Here is a 25,099-nt window from a genome sequence, read left to right on the forward strand (position 1 = left end):
AGGAAGAAACACAGTGGTTTAGGAAAAATGACCACCAGCCTCTTGCTGCCATTCCAGTGCCTGATTTGGGACTAAACCAAACACATCTTATTCCAAAGCCTAGCCTGCTTTTCAGACTTGATTCATCCATTACAGCATTGCTTTTCCCCCTCCAGACATTAATCCACCTGAAAACATTGATTAACACTGCTGAAACACATACAACCTATACCTCTGTTACACAGGTAGCAAAAAACAAAAAACAAAGCTAGGTATGATCTCTGCTCTAAAGAATTGCATTGCTGTTTCCAACCTAGCAGCCAGCGCAGGTAAGGACAGGGTGGCCAGCAGCAACGTGGGTCTTTTCCCCCTTTTTTTCTCTTTTTCCCCCTTTTGGCCCACACGTGCCTCACAGACACGCGGCCGCTTCCTCCGCCCCACACACCTCGGCTGCTGCGCTGTGTGTGTTTCCTGTTAGAGTAGCTGACACCCATACAGGGCAGAGTGCTGTTTAACATCTGTTACAAAAATAAATAAAAAGAAAGCCGTGGTTTCAACTATTACCTCGCTTCTTCCCTTCCCCTCAGCAGCAGAAGGGAATGGAAGTCTCCAGGACTCAAGTTTTATCCCCTCCTCTGAGGAACACGTTGATATTGGTTATGGAGTTGCCTCACGGCTCCCTCAGCCCTCCTGGCCCCCTGCGTTGCCTGGCACAGGATCTCGGAGGCCTCCTTCGGAAGAGACGTTAAGGATGTTCCCTTGGATGTGCTCTAGGTTATGCAGGGGGGTTGGATTGGATGATCTCTAGAGATCCTTCCAACCTCAACCATTCTGTGATTCTGTGATGTCTCCTCAGCTCAGTGGCCCGCTCACAGTCACTGTTTGCCCGAGGACAGGCTGGTCACGGACCCGCCAGAGCAACCGGTGCGGAGCCCTGCCAGACCCTCGGCACCGAGGCACTCACACCAGCACCCGCGGCGCTCCCCTGCGCCGCCGCCTCTCGCCATGGGCTCCTCTGGCATCAGGCTGCTTCACACAGAGGGGCAGAACAACTGGAGAAGCTGGTGTTCTGCACAGAGAGGAGGCTGCTTCGCTTGGAAACCGTGGCCTTGGCTCGCTGAAGGCCCCAGGAGAGCTGCCGAGACGTCTTTGCAAAGACACCTTCCCTCTGCAGCAGCGAGCTCCTCTTCTCCGCTCCCCAGTTTAACTGGGCTCTCCAGTCCCTTCCTCTGACCCGCGCTGCAGTGGCAAGTCTGGAAGATATTCCCATGCTCATAAAACTCCAGGGATCTGAGGGTTTCACTCACGCGTCTCCTCTCAATGCCGCGCTGTGCCTGCAAGCGCGGGTGGCGCGAAGGCAACGATCCTCCAGAAGGCTCCTCTGTGCATCCTCCTTCCAGCCAGCTTAACCTTCGTGTGGCCGACATGCACCAGCTGGAAGAGCAGCTGCTCCACCTTTCCTGGACATCTCTACAGATAACACAGCCAGGCCCAGCCCTGAGCTGCGTGAGGGTTTCCCGTGAGCAGAGGTGGATCTAATGCAGTCAGCCTGTAAATGACACTAAGGAGTTTGGAAAACTCAATCATAACGTGTGTGTTGGCTGCACTTCATGTGATTGGCGATCATCGACTGCACATACAGTCTCTGGCTTTGCAAGTGTGGGCTAAAGCTACATTAAACTTCCTTCCACCAACTTTGAAGATTTGTCCCTTGCTTTTGCCTAGAGACAACAGTTATGGTTACTGGGGTTCAACCCCAGTCACTAAAGTGTGTCATTTAAAGTAAGTCATTAAAGTGTGACTACATATGAGCATGTCGGACCCTGTTGTTAGGGACCGGGAGAGAAAAAGTCAGGCAGTGCCTTCTCCACTAATTAGAATTTATGGCATTAAGCCCCAAGAAGTTTCTGCACCTACTTCTAAACATACTTCCATGCTTGAAGTCCAAACAGCTACCCATAGAGGGGCAATGGCTTACAGGTCGCTGTTCATTCAGATTTCAAATACCAAAGTACACTCATTTTGGTTCGTATATGCCCTCCAACAAGACGCTAGGGTCTGATGGCAGTTGGCAGCAAAGACCATTTGAGACACAGAGACTCTGGGCAGTGACCTTGGCAGGAGGAGGTCCCAGCTAGAGATACAGCATCTGCAGCCCTCAAAGACAGAGGTGCAGCTCTCTAAAATATGCTGCCTAAGGCTACTTTGGTCCTATAACATCTCAATTACAAGTCAAAAGAAAGTTGTTTGGGCCCCTATGCCTTGGGCACATTGCTGAAAGGGGGGTATCCAAGGCACAGGCTGAAATCCGCCAACCTGCCCCACCAGGAATGACACACACCCGTGGATAGTGCTGAAAGAGGCAGCCAGTGCTGAGCACATGTTCATCCTCTCTTTTATATCTTTGGCACACACACACATTGATAACTCGGTTCAAAAGACTGCAAGGATGTGTTAAGAACGAAGGCATCTGGGTTTAGCACAGCAGTGGGATGCTATGTTTTAGGCTGGTCTGTTTTAAGCTGCCGTCTTATGTCATTGGTCTGGCTCCTTTCCCGCATTTTACTGTCCCCTAGGCTAAGACGCCCTATTTCTAACCAATTATTAAAGATGCTTTCAGTGTCTCTAATTGCTTCACAATGCAACTTGCAAAGAGTAATAAAAGTAATGAGAGGAGAAATACATTTCCATGGATGCTGAAAAACGTGGCCAGAGGAAGCAGGCAAGGACAGGTGACCAAGGAGAAGAAACCTCCTTCTCACCTCCATTAAAGAGCTAGTTCCCAGCAGGGGAAGGACACAATGCTGCTCACACAGGGAGCAAAGAGACCAACCATGCTGAAAGGTAACAGGGATAACAGCTCCCTCAGGCCGAGTAGGTGTCTCGTAGTGTACAAAAAAATAGAAATCCTTTTGTCAGAAGGTCTACAGTCTAACCTGGACATAGTACAAGGTAAGTGAAACACTGGGACCAGGACAGACCAGGAGGGTCAAGTGACAGCAATATAATTGCTGAGCAAAGTCCATCACACGGCTGAAGAGCTTTGATGTACCCCTAAAATAAACGTTTCACACCTGCAAAGACATCTGACAACAGGAATGGGGACTCTAGAGAAAGCAGGTGCTGAGCAGAGAAAGATAACTCTGCTTTGCAGAGAGCATTTTGATATTTCCACACTTAGAACAAGAGAACAAGAAAAGAACATTTCCCCATGGATTTGCTGCTTCGGGGCTGGCGGGTTTCCCTGCTTGCTGGGCCAGGGCAGCCAAGGAAGTGCACGTGAGCCAGGAGGAACTGCACAAGTTTCCCTGTTCTGGGTTTGCTGGGCAGCGTCCTGCTGGAATTTTGCTGCAATCAAAGCACTTTCCCAAAACATTTTGATCTTGCTGAACTGGCAGATTCTGACCAAAAATATCTCCATTGCCTTTTTTAGTAGTAACCATGGAAGCCGGCTTCACACGGAGCCAGCCTGCGAGAGAAGGATGGAGAGCGGCGGCGAGAGGAGCGGGGAGAACTCGAAGCAGGGCAGCTGGCGGCCACACAGTTTCACCATGGGACCATGCAGGGCACAGGAGGCATCACTGCAAACCCAGCACACAAGTGAAACGACCTAGGCCCTTAGAAGGGGAAATTTCTGGACCAGATAGGGAACCCAGGGAATTCACTGTTTGGAGAAACCAGTGAAGTATAGACTTGTAGTTGATGATAATTAGATTAAAAATTACAGTGCTAACTCTTCTGAAGTTTAGCAGACACATTTATGCTTTAGACCATAACTCATCAGATTAGTGGGAATAAAAATCCATTATATCCAGGCTGTATACCACGAATACCCCCTTCCAAAACATCTGGCACTTACAATATATAGTGACAGACATTGGACCAGATGGACTTTCAGTCACACATGTTCCTAAGCTTTCATTGCTACAGGGAAAGACAGGCGTTATTCTTAAAAATTTAGATAAACAGCAGAGAGAGCATCAATCGTGTGTGTGTCTTGCTCCCTGTTCAATTTATAGTGAGGGAAGCATTTCTGAGCTTTGCCAGCTCTTAGGAAATCATTCACAAGACTGTAGCATATGGAGCCAGCACATAGGACAGAGCATCAACTAAGCAGGCAACAAGATTGCAGTGAAAATCAGACAGCTTCCAACTAAAAGATTCCTCATTCTCACACGAAAGATCCATTTTGAAAGAAAAGATCCCACCTAGTTCAGGGGTTAGTCTGTAAGTCTTCCTGCCCTTGTTTAGTTTTTAGCGTGTTTTCACGTGCCACATGCTGGAAAAGGGACCTAACTCCTTAAAAAACTGCTCCTAAAACACCATGCAAATATTTCTCTTTCAGAAGTAAATTCATTTGAGAATCTGCTCTAAACAGTTTGGTTTAGATTCAGATCATGATCTAAACCAGTCTGAATTTGAGATATTTAAAAAACCAAATCCCCGTTGCCCCAAAGCCTGTCCTTGGTGGCAGGCTGAGCGACACTGCTCCATGTCCCGAAAGGCCCATCAGGGCAGCAGCTTTGCCAAGGGTCTGCTCCATTCGCTCTCCCCTCTGCAGCCGCAATCGCTCGCTCACAGGAGGGCAGAAGGTAGCGACGCCAAATCCTCCAAGGGGGTTATCAGCCCCCTAGGGAGAAGTCACCCCCCAGATTCACACAAGTGATGCGAGGCCAAGGGCAGGGAGAGGGAACTTGTGCGAGGCCTGTGAGGTTCTGCACTGCCTTGGCAGCGAGAACTAGGGCTGCGCTGCGTAAACGGGCCCTTGCGCTTCCTTCGGCGAGGAGGGCGGATCGGGCCCCCTTCCAGCAACCACCGGCCTCGGCGCAAGGGCAGCGCGAGGCGCCGGCGGCTCCCTGCCAGGAGCCGGCCCCTCCGCCGCGAGGCCGCTACTAGCTTGGCAGCCGCGAAACCCACCCCGCAGCTGCGTGCGCCCGCGCGGCGCCTCCCGCCGCGCCGCCAAGGGCCGCCCGGGAAGCGGGGCGCGCGCCGCAGGGCTGCCGGCCTGCTCAGGGCACTGCCATCCCGGCCTGCTCAGGGCACTGCCATCCCGGCTCCCGTGGATAGCGGTGGGATGAGGCCCTGCTGCGCAGCCACAACTCCCTGGATATAGCAAAAATTAAATAAAAATGTTAACAACAAAGTTGTCTGCCGAGCGGAGAAGCTGCTCCCGCTTCAGTTCTTCAGTGGAGAGACCCCAAGTTGCACTCAATGGCAGCCTTCCCCCCCTCACAAAACTATGTTTCACCCTACAAAGGGAAGCTCTCAAGATTACAAACCATCTCTGGTAAAATATTTAGGGCACAGGAGACTCTTGTATTAGTTCATAAAAGATTCAAGAGCCAAAACGTAAATGGTGTTGTGGGTATTTCTGCAGGACAGCTTCAGGAATGGAAACTCGAGGAGAGTGTTTCAGCTTGTAAAGTTCAGACAACGCTAATAAAAGCCTGTCGGGGACAGCAACTGCCAAAGAGATAAGTAAAACCAAATTCACCACCGCAATAGCCAGCCAGCTTATCAGGTGCAGTGGCCACTAATGGTAACTGAGACCGTGCAAGAGGACCTGCCATCTCCAGAAAAGCTCACAAGGGGAACAGGGAGAGCTTTTGCGGGTGCAAGCCAAAGACACCAGTTAGCTTTATCCTTGCGACTCTACTTCCAAAGCCATCTCAAGGCAGAGAAGTTTATTGCAGTGTCCACGTTGCAGCGCCGCACCTTTCAGCCAGGCGGTTTGCCAGGCCAGGTGAGCCGTGCTGTTAGGAGAAGACACTCAAATCCATCACTTTCCCTGGGAGATTCCTCTTCATTCTCCACATGCACAAAGTCCTGTCCCAAGGAGCCAAGGGGGAGCCAGGAGGACCCGCCAGCCTGTGTCCCGCCTGGGGCAGCCACATTGCTTCTCACCGCCAGCCTGTGCTCCCCCTTTGCTCCGGCCTTTCTCCAGCTGCTTTCTCTCTGGGACACTCTGCTGTTTATCACAAGCAGCTACAGCCCGATCCAGCTCCAGGCATCGGGGCCCAGTTTTAACTCCAGCTCCTCCAACCTGGGCATCAGGTCGTGTAGTTTCGGCTGTGGCTGAGCAGAGGCGCGTGTGCTCCCGGCTGCAGGGCAGCGCAGCCAGCGAGCCCGACGCCTGCACTGCAAAGAACCCGGGGCGCAGTTACACACGGGAGGCTCCTGACCAGGCAGCTGAGGAAATCCCTCCGGCTCCTTCCATAAATCCTCCTGAGCTAACGCACAGCCACTGCTGCAGGGAAACACTCCTACATTCGGCAGCAGCCGTCAAACCCCACCAGGGATCTCTACGCTCTCCCTGCTGTCCTTCATTCAGCATAGCATCTGGTCTTGTAAACTATAGATCTGAAAAAGTATAAGTCTGAGCGCATGCACATACACACTGTGCACACACCCAGCTCACTTGTCAAACTGGGTGGAAATACCAAACACAGAATACGCTGTCAATGCTGCAAGTTGGGTGTTCGGGTACGGAGACAAACAAAACTGACACCACCAAAAGCAAGGACAGAAGACTTGCTATCCTTCCTGTGCTGAAAAGATCAAAGTGGAGCACAAGCAGTATTTTAAATTATAGATTAAGGGGATCAGCACTCCCTGAGCCTAGGGAGTGCTCACACAACTCATCGTGGCTGCAAAGCCGGGGAGGCAGCCGCCCAGCAGGCAGGCACGGCTGGTGCCTGGGATGTCCAGGCCACTCAGGGAGGCGGGAAGAGGACGTCTGAACTCAGCGTTGGACAGACCGGTCTGGAGCAGTCAGATGGACAGACACCACTGCTATGGATTCAATTAATATATGTGAGCAGAGGTGGAGCGAGGAACAGGCACAGCTAAAAAGTCATCGGTCAAGTTAACTTATTCTGAACAGTAACAAACCTGCAGACCCCGTGTGCAGCAGCACAGAGGCTCCCCGTTTCCAGCTGAACCCCAGGAAGCTGGGCAGGCTTGGCATAACGAAGAACCTGAACCCAGAGGATTTAAGGGGGGGACCTAAAATATGTGGGACCTGAGAACACCGGGGTAAGAGGCACCAAGACCGCAGATGCGAGTACTGACGAGCTGTGCAAGGGGGGTCTGTGGCAGCTGTGAACGGCACTAGGGAACATTTTGTTTCGTTTCATGCCTGCAAATTCAGCTGACAGATTTCTGTATAGGCACAAGAAGTTCTTTTGGATCCCCATGGTCATAAGCAAATCTTTAGCTGCTCAGAAGGTTGTCGGGTGTTTCTGATTATATAAAATTACTTTTGTGACTGTAGGACCAGGGATTTTTTTTAAACAAAATAACATGGAGCTGCCATCCGACTGCAGAGGCAGAAGACTAAACAGTTTATAAACATAAAACCCCAGAACAAATCCAAGCCAGTTCACATCACAGTATCTCATTCTCTGAGTTACAAAAGTGGCCAGTGTGTTGCATGTGCAGTGCGCAGCGAGCGCAGCAGCGGGGCTCGCCGGGGACACGCTCTCCTGCCATCACCCCGGGCCCCTCTCCCCACACCACCCCCCTCACCTTTCTGTAAAAGGATCTTGTAAGAACTACTTGGCCCAGCTTCAACTTTTATTTTGGAAAGGATTTAGAAAATACTCCACAGCCCGATCCACAAAACTTCTCAGATAAGGGCAGAGTGAGGAGACTAACTGCTTCTTGTCAGGGTCTTGCTAGCAACATAAAGGAAAATATTCTTTTTTTAATATACTCCAACTTTAACCTAACTGCCACGATTTACATGCTTGAACTTACTATTTGCACTGGCTTTTTCCCTATACTTTCTTTATTGCCCCGTGGGAACACTTCAGTGAATGAAGCCACTCAAAGCAGCAGAAAACAGGCAGCTGAGGCAGCAGAAAGTGTGTTCTGAAATACTGCGTCCTAGCCTTGTGATTTGCTCCATTGGCCACAGCTTTCCCTGCACGCAAGGTGCTTCACAGTAACTGGCCAGGCAGATTATATTAAACCTCGTGCACACTTTTTTCAAATGATTTCTCATCAAACCTCAGCAGGAGTTAATTGAAGATTAAACTAATACCTTGAAGCCCCTGCAAGAGCATTTTATTGCTTTTTGTGAACACCTTAGCATTCACAAGCGCAGGTCTGGCAGGAGCACCAGACGTGCACTACAGTGGATGGGCAGCTGGATACACATCTTTGAAACAGGGGCTTGGGGCGCCCCAATAAATAGGACAAGAGAGATGCTTGCCCAGGTCTTCCAGCTGCAAAGCTGGTTTTGGCAAAACCACCAAAGAAAACATTTTCCCAAATAGCCTCCTGCTTTTCTGAACACAAACAGCGAGTCTGGCAAGAGTGGTTCCACGTTACGTGCAATGTTCGTGCCAAGCTCCCTTATCTCTGCCGCCTGAGATGGACAGCGTAGCACTGTCCATCCACACGAGTGCCACCCTCGTCCCTGGGACGACCCTCAACAAACAAATTCTCTGGAGACCAATGTGCCATTCCCTACCCGGCCTCCGAGCCGCCTAGGGCCTCTCTGTGTATTGTCCAAAAGCTATCAGATAATTCCAGCTGACATCCAGACTTCCACCAGCCTCCGGGTAGGAGCTGTGATGTCGGGTCATGGCAGACCCCCATGACTGAAAAATTAACTTTTCTTTCTTTTTCTTTTTTGTTTCTTTGGCAAAGTTTTGCAGGGCTAAGAAGTCATTTACGCAGAGATGAAAGACAAAAGAAAAGTCCAGAGAGGCTTTGAAACAACAGAAAATATTCCCTTGATGCGTCAGAACCAGATGGTTTATCCATTAATAAAATGGCAGGGATTCCTGGGCCTGAAAGCAGAGAGAGTTGCATACATCCTTACTGATGTTTGGTTTGAAAGAAATAATACACATTTTCAGCTTTCTTCAGAACAGTCTTCTGCTATCAGGCTTAAGGAAAACAAGAATCCGGGCCATGGTGACTACTATGAGTATTTGGGGAGTATTTCAATATCTAATTGCTGTATTTTAGAAATATTATTGTATTCTATTCTACTCTGCCCCCCTATATTGTTTTATCTTACAAATGAGAACTCCTTCAGGCAGATATCACATGTAAATTCCTGTCTAAGCATTTAAAATATTATGGGTGCTAGGAGTTATCAGCCTTAAGATTTTTTGAATCACTTTCAATTTTAAGGTGATTTCCAGAAGTGATGTTTCCCACTACTTTTGACATGCTTCAGTATGGGAAAGCAAGATTGGCTTTGTCTTAGAAAATTATTAACATGATGTAATATTTACATTGCACTGCACCCAGAAACGTTCATCAAGATCAACTTTCTATTTTGTTCCCAAACACTGTAGTCTTTATGAAACTGCAGTAACATGGTACATAAATCCTGTAAATAAGGTTTTCATACACATTTGATTAGTGTTAATCATCAGAGAGCCAACATTTGTACCACTATTTTTAATATATATAAATACACACACACATACAGGGTTTTACATATATATACACACACACACACACACACAGGGTTTTACATGGCTGATTTCTAATAAGAACTATTCCACCAGAAGTCCTAGAGGAGGAGGAGAAGGGAATAGGTGAAGGAGAAAGAAGCTATAACCTTACAGAAGAGTCCAGGGAAAGCACTCAACACACAAACCACCCATCAGGGATGGAAAGAGCACCCTGTCTCCAGACATTCAGAAATACATGGCATACCCCTAGACATGGCTAACGTGAAAAGCAGGCCTGGATGCCACCATACATGTTGTTACTGATTCTTATTTAAACCTACAGCACACGCAGAAAATCACCATGCCCTCCTCTAAAGAACGTTCTTGTTAGAAAATCCTCTATGTACATACTTGGGGAGACTGAGACTGTGAGTCCCAGTCGCAAACTGGGTCATAAAAAGGCATGTCCATCAAGAGACAAAATTATGTTTGAAACTCAGGGCAATTTTTAAAATAACAGCTCTCCTAAACTACCAGCTCACATCTCTGGTATCAACCAGGCACCAGGAGCAAAAACACCGAAAGAAAGCAAATGAGTTCAAGGAGAAAATATCAACTAGTTAAACCCTATAAAAACGCAAATCATAAACCACTGGTCAAGAGCAGACGTTTTAATATGGACTTCTCCATCCACAAGGAACAAACCTGTTTAGTGGCTCCTCACAGGAATGGGAACAGGGGTGACTCTACCTCCTTGAGCGGAGCAGAAGGCACCGCAGCGACGTCTCTGCACGCTGATAGTGCTGCACTGGAGCTCCCTTCCCTGCTCTCTCCCACTGCTCTTCAAAGGTGGAGCAGAACTGAGAGAACTCGGCGCACAGAAACACATGCAGCTGCACATCTTAACTTTAAGGCCTCTGCGTTGTGGGGGAAAAGCAAAACAAAACAAAAAAAACCTTTGGTACCTGCTGTCCTAGGAACAGAAGATCCTCCATGAGCCTTGAAGTCAACGCAGGAATCTTCACAGCAGATCACTGGCCCCGAGCAGAATTTCGTATCTGGGAGAGAGAGAATTTGGCAGAACCTTGCAGTGTGTGGGGAGGGGAGAGGGGAAAAAATTCCCCAGCAATCGAGGAGGAAGGTCAGCAGTGCTTAGTGAGTTTATCTTTTAAAGGTCTAAATGAGAGTTTAGTTTGCCAAGTAGCTTAGTCTCCCAAACAGGGTGGACAAACATATTCCCCAGGCTATGCAGTCCTACCATAAATGACTTGAGTTGGCCCATAAACCTTAAATACTAATCTTAAATACTTAAAACCTAAATCTCCTTCGTCCAGCCGCTATTCACCTTACACCAAAAGAGTATGTCAGACACCCTCATCGAAACATCTTACTAGTGCAAAGGTATCTCTTTAAAAAGGATGCCAGCCTTGCCTGCTCCTTGAATTACCGAATACCCACTAACAGACATAAATTTTGCCCAACTGTTCTCTCATCTGCCAAACTCTTCCAGGGCTCAAAACAATGTTGTTTTCTGGAGGATCATAGATCTTTCTAAATTGTGGTGGGTCCTGAAGGTACTGTAATCTCTTATTTTATGCAGAGATAGTACAATTTTCAGAAGCTTCCAAGTGACTGGGAACCTGAAGTCAATTTTCAAAAGAGAACTGGTCATTTAGGGCTTCAGACACCCTTACACACCCTTCAGTCGCTTCTCCAAGTGAAACACGCTCTTAATTCACTTAGGGCTAGGGCCTCAAAACTAGAGAGGTACCTAGAGAGCATCATAACTGGAAATGATTTCTGAGCCTGAGAACTAAATGATCTGTGACTTCTCCCCTCCTCCAAGAAACCAATTGCGTGCCTAAAAGTCCGCTCATTTTTTCACCAAAAGAAGGTATTTAGGTACCTCAAGTTTTGCTTCCTCTGTGCGGAGATGCTACCACCATTTTGACCGAGCTGAACCTCTTAGTACATAGTCACTTGGGATTAGGAAGAGGCAAACCCAAGCTCATGCTCCCTGAAACAGCCCTGGCACAACAGCAGCTGCGCCGACTTTCATTTAAAGATATGGCTGGAGGAAGAGGTGCGGTTGGGGTGGCATGAAAATAACACCTGCTGCGAGGGCAAGGTGGTTGGGACCTCTCCCTGCACGGAGAGGGCTGCCGGGCTAGGACTCTGCCTCCAGGGCTGCGTTTGATTTTTATCCAATGATTTTTTTTTTAAATGTGAATTGTGGAGTAAGCAGCACTGGGAATGAAGCCAGCTACCTGCTGCTGCCTCCGGTCAAGGGAGTTCCCTGCCGTAGGCCGCAGTCAGGCTCCCACTTGCTCCTGCGCTCGGGCTCTGCGAATCCTCTCTGCAGGGTGGCATGACTTCAAGAGGCAGCGCCAAGCGGTTGCCTACAGCCTGGGAAGGGACAGGGAAATTTGAATATCCCCTAGGAGGAGGAGGACTTCAGCCCAAGTTTGACCACTTCTGAGGAAAGCTTTACGACCACTAAGGCATTTGCATGCAAACCGCCGCGCCGATCATTTGTATCTCAAACAGGGCGGGCAAGGCTGCGAGCCGAGGCCTCGGCAACGGGGCAGGTTTGGCTCCCTCAGCCGGGCCTGCAGCCGGCGGAGCGTGGGAGCGCTTGCAGGGTGCAGGTGCCGCCGTCCAGAGAGGGGAAGGAGTTCATTACCGATGGGGGTAGTTAGACAAAAAGTGAAAGTGCTGATTCAGCTGTCCATGGCCTGCGGTGGGTAACCCGTGGCCTGGAAGCTGCTCTCAGCCCTGCCAGCGTCTCTGGCAGGGCCAAGGCCTGGCGCTTGTGGCGCCGGAGCAAGGCAGAGCTGGCAGCCTTGAGGAGACCAGGCTGCGTCTTGGCCAAAGGGTGGGAGAGCTGCAATGCAGGACGCGAGAAGAAGGCTGGGGCTTTGCAGGGCATGTCAGGCGCTAAGACCATGAGATTCAGCCAGATGGCTGGGCTGGTCACCTCCTCACAACATGCTGAATTCGCCTCCAGCTTTCTTCTCACACAAAGCTTGTGGGGCAGATTCTTGCTGGCAGAGCCAACGTTGCATGGCAGAGTCTTGACACCAACAGCTCCCATCTCTTATTCTAGAGTTAACATGTCAGACTAAAACCTCTATCACCACCAGAGCGCTTTTACCTTGAGTTAACTTTTGTTTAAACAGAGATTAAAATAGTGCAGGCTCCTTGATAGTGAATCAGATCATAAAATCCTCTGTAGTCCAACTAGCTACAGAAAGTTCCTAAAGTTTTACAAACTATTGTGTCTGTAATCTAATTATGTCTTTAATTCCTGCAGTCACTTCAACTAAGGGGGCTTCTGACAAATTTTTGAACTAGCTATTCGCCTATTTGTTTTTAATCACAAATCAATGCAATGAAGTAGGCAGTTGCTACATTTAGTTACTATATATCAATATACTTGTGATTAAAGAACACGTGTATGCATGTGTTTTGAAATACTGCAAGCCTGACTTTCTTCAGTTTTATTATTTTTTCTACGCCTTCAAATCAATATATGAAAGAAATGGAGTTAAGCAGCACTGTTTGGAAGCTGAAAAGAAAGTCATTTGAGAGAAGAAGCACATTTTAATCCTGCTGAAAGATTTTAACTACAAAATAGAAGGTATTCAGCAGAAAAGTGATGTTTTTGACAGAATAGGAGATATTTTACTGAAAGTTAGGATGGATGAGCAGGCTGAATAAAATGGAAATATTTGCAATCCATTTGAGACATTTGTCAAGATACTTTTATAGTGTAGAGGTGTGTAAAAGCTGCAGAATTTTATTTCAGGCCCATTTGGAAACAAAAGTTTGCTGCAAGATTGCAAATTAGATTTCAGATTAGTCTCCGTCACATACAGCCATTAGTTTCATCTAAAAACATTAAAAGATAAAATTCTGCAACAGTCTGTGCTAAAAGTGATTTTTAGAAAGGATTTCCCACTCACTTCAACAAAGGGATAATTTAAAATCCCTCCCAAAGTTTAGACAACCTCATAACCGGACTCTCAAAATTCCGAAGACACCTGCTGGTGGAATTTGATATAATCTATCTAGAGCATTAAAAAGTACCCTTTGGGACTTCTGTTAAAAGAAGTAGAGGCTTTAATTCCTTCTTTAATTCCTGCTATCAAAACATTTGCCTCATACCAGTTTTGCAACACCTGCAAGGAATGACCCAGAGGCTCTGTAAGCATTACCCTTCTACTCGTGGCACATGCAACAGTATATTCCCTACATTCCCTCCAGCAGACAGCACAGAGGTGTCGGTACTGCTCAGGTGGGGAGAAGATCCATGTAATTTCCAAAGTCTGTACACCATGGAAAAAGAGAAAATGAGGTATTAATTGTGTGGGGGTGTTTTTTTTTTTTTCCCCCTCTAAAACATTTTAGAATCCAGCTCAGTTTTCCATGAGCACGGCACTGCTGAACACAGGGAAAAGACAGGATGGATGAGTGGATGGAAAGCTACTTATGGAGATGCAAGCAAAGCTGATGAAGTTTCATTAATTCACATTAGAGACACCAGATAATTCTGATAGAAATTAGAAAAAAATCTCAAATATATGATAAATATGTAACCATATGAAAAGACTATAAGACACAGTGTCAGCAGTAGTAAGATGACCCAAGAGGTCCTTCCCGATCCTAAGTGCAAATTCTCTTGACACGGAAACCCTTCTGAATCTTTTTCGCAGTTTTTTTCTGCACTATTTCTTCCGTTTACTGCACCTTACAACACTTGGGCACATTATGGATTTACACATATGTATTTTCTTTTTCTGTGAAGTTTCTAACATCTTATTTGTCTTCTTGATGACTACTAAGGGCTGAATGGGTATTTTCCAAAAACTACTCACAGACACCAAGATACTTTTCCTGAGGGTTACAGCCAATTTAGAGCCCATCACCACAGATGCAGAAGCAAGGCTTGTTTCCCCTTACACATCCCTTTGCAGTCATCCAGGTTGAGTGAGAAAATGCTAAGAATATGCAGTTGTTTTTAATGACTGAGTATCCACATCGACAGTTGTAATTTTGACTACTAAGATAATTTTCCAGAAGTAAAATTTGTCTTCTGTCCATTTTTCTAAAACATTAGTAGATGATTTAACAACAGAACTGCCAACAGAGACTTTTGTGGTCAGGTAATTCTCCTTCGCTAGGAAAGCTCATGATTCAATTCCTACCCTCTGTGGGGTTTTTTGTTTGTTTGCTTTTTAATATTTAACCAATTAGAACTTTAATCTGCACAAAACTATAAGAAGGTTTTCCCACTTATTCTTTGAGGGCTTAGATCTCTGTTGGGCATTGGCAAAGGACTGGACAAAACCAACAATACCAGATCAACAGAAATACCTTTTCCTACCAGCTCCTGTGCTTCCAAGCATACAGCTTTGAGGCAGATTTCTTCTCCAAAATTTATTTTGATGACTACACAGTGTATTGTAAGTACCTTAGTAATTCTATTTTTCAGTTTAGTTTCCAAAAATTAATCTAAATAAAATCTAATGTGCCGGAGGAAGGTTAGATTTACCAGTATAACTTCCTAGGTGAGTCTGCCTTTATTTAAAAAAAAAAATCACTTTCCACAACAGTTATTTAATTCATATCAAACAAAACAATTAAACAACACTGCACTTGGGACTCTTGGGAGGCTACCACATATTTTTATCAATGGTACTATGCTTTCTTATCAATTTGTCTTGAATCTGCTTTGCTGACACTTGAGTTTAAAACAGTTCTTCAGACACTCACACATCAAAATGCTCCAGGAAAGAAAACTCCCTGAGATCCATTAAATGAACACCAAAGCAAAGATTTATTTAGCCTTTCTGAGAGAGTCTCATGTTCCTGAAATGCTCTTGTTACACTGCAATCGCTTATCAACTCTCCTGATTGACAGGCTTCCTACTCTTTCCGTATTTGAAGGGGTTTTATTATGGTTTCTGCAAGTTTAGAAAGTTGTTCCTCAAAATTGATTTTACCTGCCTGTTCAGCTTTCCTTATTTAACTTGCCTGAATGTGTGCTCTCTGCTATTTTCTCTGTTCAAACATGACCTCTGCTTTCCGAAAGACATCTTTTCACTCCCAACATCTCTCTGCTCTTCGTTTTAAAAATACCAGCTTTTCAGAGGGCTCTACCCAAGCCTTATAGCAGACAGACCCATGCCTTCCTGAGCTTCCCTTACCATCTTTGGTAAAAATACCCTCTTTGCACTCGTTTTGTTCCTTGCAGCTGCCTTACTCATTTAGCTGTTCCTTTTAATCTTCTTTTAGCCCCAAAATTATAACAAGCCTTCTGATGTTTATGCAATGAATTCCTTAAAGTTAAATTTTATTGATTGGATTTTTTTGTATCCCCCAGGATAGGAATTTTCCGTTTCTCCTGGTCACCACACATTGCTCATGGTTAAATAAGTGCTTCTTTTTTTTTTTCCTATTGCAATATTCCGTTTCCTTCTCATGATCACGCTGCTTTCCCTCATCCTTCACATCAAGTTCTTTCTTTCTCATTCTTTTCTGTGTCTACCTTTACTTTTGTTTCTGTTCCTGTTTCTGATCCAGGCACGGCCATTTCTTCCCTTGTGCTTTGCTGAATACGCTCTTGACAACAAGAGTCTCAAACAAATACAGTTCTACCTTCCAAAGAAGATTTCTCCATTTGCCAAGACAAATAGGAGCCCTGTATTTCTCAAATACATTCCTCCAATTATCTCAGTCAGCATTCCAATAGGGAGAATTTTATAGGCAGTTTTAGGACTGTGTTTCAGTCATCACTATGCAATAATACTAATTAGGAACTCATTTGTCATCCCCAGTGTGGCACCTCAGCTCCACATCTCTAATAAAGAAAGAACAAGGTTGGGGGGATATAGTTCTTTCCTGCAAGACTACAGAAGTTCCCTCAATGTACAGTTTCTTGACACCTCCAGTGTAGTTTACTGAGATAAATTTCTATAATGTGCTTTGTAAAAACAAGTAAGGAGAATCACTGACACAGATGACTGATTTTTATTGAGGAGAACTTTCAATCCAGCTGTGCTGCTCCACTATCTCGTGCATTTATTAGGATCTCATTTCCTTCTGGAGCCCTCAAGGGAGATTTCACAATCAGCACACCTGGTATGTGCAGTGTAAATAATTAAGGGGATACCCTCTCTAACAAGCTATGCAGAAAGGCTGTTCTACTGGAAGAAATGGCCTGGATCAGAGAGTTGTCTTTATCTTACAAGAAGAAAGGATTAGGATTGAGATCCTCTGAAGTTTCATCTTCAAACAACTCAAGAACATCAACTGAACTAGATGGAGTCAAGACTCTTCCTGATCTATAGAGGAAGCTACTCAATGAATATGTCTATGAGTTAAATCAGCATTATTCTTTCTACACTGTCAGGATAGATGGTACTTTATCACCAATCTTCTATTCTAGAATATAACTTATGACTTGCTTTAACAAGAAATCATGACTCCAATTTAACTTACAGTCACATTAAGAGAAATAATTTCTACAAAAAGCTTGGAAATATGCCAGTAGTTTACAAACTTCTCTGAATGGCAGAAATTCTTGAGGCAAAGACAACAGACACCGAGAGAAGCTCCCCATACATGTTTTTATTTATTTTAACAATTTTCAAGGGCAGGGTAGCTGTCATAACCCAAGCTCAGGTTGTTTTTGTGGGTTCTTTCACAGACACTAAGTGCACTAAAGTCTTCCGAGCTTGGGCTTCCAAGACGTATAGCATAGCATATACTGTATACCAAGTGGATAAAATGCCTCGCAGGACATGTAAGTTTATGCCTGATGACTCTTAGTAATATTTTGGTAATACTTGCACAGTTTTGATCTGAAAGGTTTCTTATGGGGTTTTGGGGGGCTTTTTAACTGTCCTCCAGTTGCTGGGCAAGGATTGCCTATCTGCTAGCTCTCATTCAGGTGTTTTGCATCTGGCTCTGTCTTAGCATCAGAAAACTTTATTCTGCAGTCTTCTTTCTATGACCATTGATTAATTCCCTGCCATAATCTGCATCTAAAACTAAACAGCAAACACCTTACTTGCCACCTTTTTTTTTTTTTTTTTCCAAAACCAAGCTCAATTTTTACATTAAAAGTTCCAAATAAGTTACGTGATGCAAGTACATGTTGCTTGCGGATAAAACCTCTTAATAGTTCGTAACTGAATTAATTTCTAATGCCCAGATTTGCTCACCACTGATTTTTCTGTTTCCCAAGTATATACATACTCGGATGTATGCAATCAAACCAAAAAAAAAAAAAATCTTCTCCTGAGGGGATCAGTTCCAAATCCTGATTCTTTTCAGCCAAAAAAACTGACAAATAATTTACGGCCAGAAGATTAAATCTTAAATGAACAAAACAGATAAATGTGCAAAACATTATGTAAGCATAGTTCCACGGTTCCAACTCGCCCAGTTAACTTAGGTCCATCTAAGCACTTACACGTTAAGGTAATTGCATTTAAAAGATCTGGACACAATCAAGCAATTTCTATTGCTGTTCACATAAGCATGATATATTTAAATCCCTTTTTCACTGCAGAATGCTCCTGCCTGGGTCTTCTGGAATGAGAGCCTTCAGTTCTAGTATGATGAAATAATTCCTGATTTGTCACAACTCTCAGTTAGTTTTCCAAAGAGGAGGATGACCCATCTTTATCTTCAAAGTGTTAATCTGTAGTGTTAATATCATGACCTCACCCCTCACTTCAGAAAAAGAAAAGCAAGAGTCAAGATGGAGAGATCTGAGCATCCCTAGATCAAGACTGGCCATTGGTTTCAGTGCAGCTGTTTCCTTTGCCTACCCAGAGCACTGGAGCACATGGAGTCCGATGACGGAACCGGAGTCCCAGAGCCCAAGCAAAAAGTGGATTTCCAATAGATGTGGCAACAGGAGGCCTCTGGGCACCTCTAGAGAAGCCCATCAGAAAGCCTTCATGAGTAGCAGCATCTTTTCCCTCTCTGAGAAGCAAATGCCCCGCTTGAAAGCCTGCACAGAGCAGATCTAGGTCTGTGGGACCGGCTCACAACAGCTCAAGGTATCTGTTAGAGGCGTACGACTTACCGCTCTGCTCCTGCATGCTGCCTTTTGGTCTAGCGGGCGCGTGTGTAACTGCAGCCGCTCCGCAGGGTTTTCCCACCGCGTTACTCAGCCTCTGCTGCGGGGTCCCGGCTGCCGGGCTCGGCTCGGCGCACGCACGCGTGCCTGCCGCCAGGAAGCCCGCCCAGGCCCTGGGCGCGAGGGGGTTAATCCGGCTCGCCGGCATACGTTAAACCACGCTAAGAGCATTCCACCCAAATACCGCGCGCACGCCGGCGGCGGACGGCTAACCCCGCGCGTGCCCTGCCCCGGCAGCGCGAGCGGCCACGAGGAGACGCGCCGCCGGCCAGCCAGACCCCGGCACCAAAGTTGTACGTATATATATGTATGTGCGGACACACAGTAACGGTCGCAAAGCGGTGCAGCCGGGGAAGTTGTGCTTTGCGTTAAGTAGCCTGGCTCCAGAGTCTCACCACCTGTTTAAAAGGCAAAATATTTCCTCCTCTGGCTGCAAGGCTGGAGCTCTGTCCCCCACTCCTCGCAGGAGAGCTGGGAGCCTCCAGGCATGAGGAGCTCGGGTGCTGCTCTGCACCACGCTGGTGCCCACCGTGAAACCCGACCGTAAAAGCGGTCGGCTCCGCAATTAGCAGCCACACAGTCTGGGATAGGAAGGAGGGAGGGAGCTCTAACTAGGAGCTAATTAGGAGGGCAAACACTGGAGCTCGTTAGCGGCAATGCTAATGAGAATTAGTCTTGAGTGGCAGCAGACTAGCTATTCAGAGCTAATTAGAAACCCCAGCTGACACTACGTGGCTCTTAAGAGCTTTCAAAACAAACAACTTGGGGAGAAAAGTGTCCTGAAGCAAAGGCTGCAGCGGCGCAGGGCGTCGGGCAGCGCGCGGGCACCGCGAGCGGCGGGCAGTGGCAGGAAGCGGCGCGCGGGGGCGGCCGGAGGGCACGTGCCCACGGCGGCGGCGCGGAGGCTGGCGGGAGACGCGCGAGGCCCGGGCAGGGCGGCGCGAGGCCTGCGCGCGCATGGAGCGCCTGGCGGGGCCTTACCTGGGCTGAGCTGCATGGCCGGCCGCAGCGCGGAGCGGAGCCGGGCGGACCACAGGCCGTGTGTTTAAATGTTTCCTCCGTGCCTGATTGGAAGCGCGAGAGCCAGTCAGGGCCAGCGCAGAGAAGCCGGACGCCTGAGGAGCTCATTGTTCCAGGGAAGGACCGGGGACGGGACCCGCCGGTGGGGGCTGCGGCGGCGCCTTGGGACACATGAAAATGCTCGAGCGTCACAGGGCCAAGGAGCCTGGAGAGGCGAGGGGATTTTCATCTCCTCTTGATATAAAACTCGCAGCAACTTAAGCAAAAGCCGCTTTTAACTGTGCTCGTCAAAGCCAGTGCACAGGCAGGTAGAGCTCCTGGAAGGGACCTGGCTTTCGGGGCCGAGCCCTGGAGGAGACCCGTGCCGGCCGCGGCCTCCGGTTTCAGTGCAAGCGTGTAGAGGAGCCACCACAAGCAGGTTCACCCCAGTGTAGTTATGAGGATTTAAACTTTTAACTTTAGCAGAACAACAGCTTCTCACACAATTTCTGTGCCTGCATGGGAGAAGCGTGGACCAACAGGGAAGATGAGAGCAGAGACAGGGATCGTGGCAGCTACAACCGGTAAATGCGCTGGCCCCTCAAGGCAGAGCGCCGTGCGCAGGTACGCGGCACTCGGGGAGACCACTTGATCTTGCTGAGGCTTTGGGAAGTACCGCTTTCCCCTGGTGTTTTGGAAGCCGGATTGCGGTTATTCTGGTTTAACAGGACTTGCAAACGCTGCCTGAAGCCAGAGGCCGAATTCCCCAGACACCAAGGCCATGCAGGTTTCCCTGCTCTGAGATGTCCCAACCTCCGGCAGTGTGCCATGGCGGCCTGGGACACGGCACAGGGCTGGAAAGGGCGCTTCTCTGCTCACACATATCCAGACAGGGGGGACTCGCTTGGAGCTGGTGCCCGTGGTGCCAGCGGTGCCCTGGCACCAGCTGAGGGCTCCCAGCTCCAGTAGCTCCTCCAGCACGGTTGCCAGTGTGAGTGAGGTGCCCGACAGCTCAGAGCAGCCTAAATGAAAGAAGAGACAGAGACTGAGGAAGGAAGAGACTGTCCCAGGGCACTGAGTCCATGTGGGGTACTCATTTGGGGCACAGGATCGTGTGTGCGAGCACTGAACGGTAGTGACAGAAGCTGAGCTGTCTATGACAAGCAGGTACCTGCACATGCTGTGAGGATTTTGCTCACCAAACCAAGCGAAAGCTTGGGAAAGATTTTTGCAATTTGCAAAATTTGCAAAATCTGGAGCTAAAACAGAAAAGGATCTTCTGGTGGGGCACAGCGGGGCAGAAAGGGGAAGGCGGCGCCAGCCCCGCTCCCACACTTGAAGGCCAGTTTAGCTAGGACGGAGCCTTCCTCATGGTGAGCAGCCGGAGTGGCTTTGTCTGCTCGAGCACGTGAACGCTTAGCTCTTTTTGCACCAGCGGTCTGGCTTTACTGCTGTCAGAGGACAGTGCCAGCACCCACATCTCAAACTCTCATTTCTCATCAAAAATGTTGGACCAAAGCTTTTCTTTTCCACACTTGTCTGTCTTTTCAGGCTGGTCACAGAAGCCTTGGCCCCCTCCATGCCATCCAAAACTGTTGGTGAAACGACAGGCTCCCCGTTCTTCCCAGCCACCCCAATCCCAGCACGCGTTTTGCTTCTCTGTCCCTTCAGGAGGGTCTAATACAATGTCTTAACATCCTAATAATAGAAATAGTGTCTTTTCCAATTCATACACGTTTAGTTTGCTTGTTCCCTCCACAAAGACAAGTTTACGGCTCTAACCTCTGTGTTTAAACCATTTACCTTCTCCCAGCTTGGATTTGCTTCCAGCGTTTGCAGCAGCTTGCACACCACATCCAGCTCCTCCGGCTCCCTGAGAGGTGTCTTCGCCCCCTGCCCGGCCGCTCCACACTCCTACGTGGGAGACAGCAGAACCACTGGCACATTTTACCCCTCTTCCCACCTCCAGGCTGTGGCCAAACGCACACGGCAGCTCCCATCCTCCTGCAGTGGAGCAGCCTGCCCCACTCTCCACCTTTTCTGTTTGTTCCATGCTCGGAGCACTGGAGGGTGCACAGGCACCAGGGAAGGTCCTTTGCAGCACCCGGGATCTCCATTTCCCTCTGCTACTCGTGTGCCTCTGTATTTCTAAGATAGCCAGCTATCTCAGGCCTAAAGGAACTGGGGAATCCCCAATTCCCTATTCTGCAAGCTACTTGGATTTGGTTGAACATCTGTTATCCATGGTTTAATCCAGGTAGGTTTCTGCCCGTGCTTGTGCTAAGAATGTGTACGTTACTCCTGCATTTTCCGTACAGCCCAACATCTCGGGGCACTCGCTTCCCCACCACCTCCTGCGCGACGCTCGCCTTCCCCTGCAGCCCCCAGCTGCACCGTCACCCCGGTCCCTCTGGGCTCGCTCTCCCCTCCCTGCCATGCTGAGGGGGCTCTGCGGCCTCCCGTGCCTGTCGCTGCCCATTTCTGTTTGCTCGAGTACCGCTGCCTTCCCCTCGGCTTTGCGTGTGCACATAGGGGCACGTCCCAAGCTGCTCCTGCAGAACCAGCTGATGCACTTTCTTGGCTGTGCATACCCCCTTTCCAAAAGCTTTGTGTGTGTCAGGCTTTGGGAGATGGATGGGAGCATCTCTATGTTATACTTTATGCCTGTGCCCAACCAAAGTAGCAGAGAGCTGCGTTAGTTCAGGTCAAAGCAGGTCTAAAGCAGCTGCCGCCCACATCAGGTCATTTTAGCATGGATTTAACGCTCCTGCAGAGGTAGCCTTTGCAACTTTCGCTGAGGCTCACATTTGCCTGGGTTTCTATCTACGTAAACACAGGCCAAACCCCTGGGCAAGTACCACACCAGCTAGGGAGCCAGCAAGTTCATGTTCCCTTCTGCATTTTCACTCGAGCTCTTTTCATTCCTAACTCCCAGTGAATCCATCTTTCAGGAACTGCACACATCCACCATCTTCACAGTTGGGCCATGAGCTGACCTCTTATTTTCCCTACTTCTTGTACGGTGCTTGTCAATACTTTTCCCATCAAACATTGTCAAAAGAGTCTTTTCCTTTCTCTTCCTTTTTCTAAAGTAGGGTTTTACTTTAGCTTTAGAAGTCTATTCCCAGTCTCGCCCTACCGTGCAAATCCTGGTAAAGAACATGCCTTGCTCATTACCCTTAAGAACGTGTCTAACTCTCACTCTCCTTTCCATTTGTCTGCAGCAGATCTGTAGCTTTCCTCCTGTGCAGCAAATCAAGTCCAGTTTCTCCACTGTCTGCTCTTCATATGGATCCAGCCCAGGCAGGGAATTGAAGAGGCCCCACTGTCCTCTCTGTTTGAAGATTATTCTTAATTTCAGATTACATTTGCCTGCCATAGGATGCAAGCATAAACAGGCATCTGGTGCAGAGAGCTTATTCCTAAAGAGACTGAATAAAACTAAGTCAGTTTATTCCTATGACCGAACGTGCCTCAACCATGCCCTGAAATGAGAGCTCTCACTTCCCACTATGCGTATAACCCCGTTGCAGCAATCCCTGTCAGAATATTATCGTAGCAGTTGCTTTCTCCTGCAAGGCATCACGTACAAGTGAAGGATGCACTCGGGGAGCCAGAACGAAAGGCCCTGTGTGCTTTTAATAACGAAAACCCCGTTTCACAGATAGGCCTAGAGCAAACAGCAGATCACAGCCCCCTGATGACAGCTCAGGCATTGCTGCTTCAGCCCCTTAAGACTGAGGGTGCCTTTTTCCTTCTATTCTACATATAAATCTAAATTTAAAATAAATAAAAAGAAACCAGAGAGAGTGCTGTAATTATTTGGAAAGCTTTCGTGTCCCAGCTGAAAGGCATCTTGAAACACTGAAAAAAGAAAACATCAAGGAAGACACTAGGATGGTTCCTCGCTATTCATCCCTGGCCGCAGAACAGAGCACAGCTCTGGTGCCGGGGAGCTGCTGTGCGAGGTGAGAGCGAGGTCCCTGTGAAGGGGACAGTTACTCAGACAGTCACTGAGAGGCTGAACGCTGCAAGGGGACAGGCAGGAGTGCCCAGAGCTGCCTGGAAAAGCCACCAAAGCCGGCATGGCGCGACGGTGCCGCCTCGGAGCTGGCTGGGAGCTCGGGACTCTAGCTGCCAGCAGCCTGTCTTCAGACCCTTGCTGGGCATGAATAAAAGCTGGTTTTGAAAGGTAAATAAGAACCAAAGTGCCCTTCCAGCCCCAGGCTGCACCTGGAGGAAGGGGGATCCCGCCGGAAAGTTGTTCTGCTAGTGCTGAAATGAGTGTTGTTCGAGGCTCCTCATAGTCGCGCTTCTATTTGCTTCGGATGATATATCCTGCTTTGCATTTCAGTTGGTCTCCTGAGTCTTTCTACAGACCTAACAGCAAATACATGAGGAAAAAAAAAGAAAAAGAAAAAGGAAATGATTATGTATTTGTCTCACATTGCATTGCCCAAGACAAAAGCAAAGGCTTCATGGGGCTACTACAGCCGTGAAAACCTTAAGACAAACAACAGAATTTTCAGCGTAGGCACAAATATAGACATAGCCATAAAACTTCCACATGTAGCCCTTCATGTGCATAGGAAAAAAGCCCTGTGCCACAACATACTCCTGGGAAATCATTCTTTAAATTCCTCGTTGGTAACAGCATAGCCTCACGTCGCTCTTTGTCCACAGTAAAGTGCTGGCACATCCGGAGGTGCAAACTCACATTTCCTCCTAGACACAAGCGTGTCCCCAGAGTTCAGCATTTATATCTGCTTCTCAAAGGAAAGCTAAATCAGCAAAAAGCCACTTGACATCTACAGAGAAATCTTTTTAGTGGGCACAGCTACACATTGATTAGCTGCGTGATTTTCCCAACTTCTTGCTGACAAAGCAGGACTGGCCAAACTTGAGCCCTGCTCCGTGTTTTTGAGTGATGTATATGGACAGTCCTGGGGCACCCTTGACATCACCAGTATGGCTGCTCGCTTCTCTGATCAGGATACTCTTGCTAGAGAGGAGAAATAAAAGCAAAATACTAAGGAAATGGGATTATTTCTCTTCTGAAATTAAAGAAGGGCCTTCACATTCGCTTTCGGCCAGAGGCGCGCGGGAGGCGGGTGTCTGGGGCCAGAGCAGCCTGTCCAAGCCCAGGGCCCGTCCCTGGCGGGCTGCCCGTGGCCGCCTCAGGTGCATCAGCAGCACACGGGGCAGTTTCCTGAAGCCACCTCTCACCTTCAGCTCGGGGACCTCCCAGGACAGATGTGCTGCTTGTCTGTTTGGTAGCCCTTAGTGCTGCTGTTCTGGGAAGTTGTCTGCTCCTCTTCTGAAGCTGCCTGAGCTCTTCGCATCCAGCCGTCCTCGACGCAGGCGTGGATCTCCTGGACCTGGACGCAGGCGTGGATCTCCTGGACCTGAGCAGCTTGAAGGAAGGGCAAAGAGATACTGCCACGTGGAGAAAACATCTCACAGGGCTTTAGGCAGCCCTCATCAGGCTACATTTACAAAGGGCTGAGATATAAATGCTCAAGAATTGGAGCTTTATTGGGCCGGATCATAC

General features: G+C 47.9%; 1 protein-coding gene across 1 annotated transcript in view; it reads right to left on the reverse strand.

Moving 5' to 3' along the window:
* MSANTD1 (Myb/SANT DNA binding domain containing 1) overlaps positions 1-10,448 on the reverse strand; it is a 29,904-nt gene extending 19,456 nt beyond the window's left edge. Inside the window, exon 1 of the mRNA XM_088540032.1 lies at positions 10,361-10,448. The gene's annotated coding sequence lies outside the window, so the exon portion shown is untranslated. The remainder of the gene's footprint in view (positions 1-10,360) is intronic.
* Between the last annotated feature and the right edge of the window lie 14,651 nt (positions 10,449-25,099).

Source organism: Tinamus guttatus, unplaced genomic scaffold (genome assembly GCF_059628265.1).
Source record: "Tinamus guttatus ecotype Peru unplaced genomic scaffold, ASM5962826v1 Tinamus_guttatus_pri_ptg000052l, whole genome shotgun sequence".
NCBI lineage: Eukaryota > Metazoa > Chordata > Aves > Tinamiformes > Tinamidae > Tinamus > Tinamus guttatus.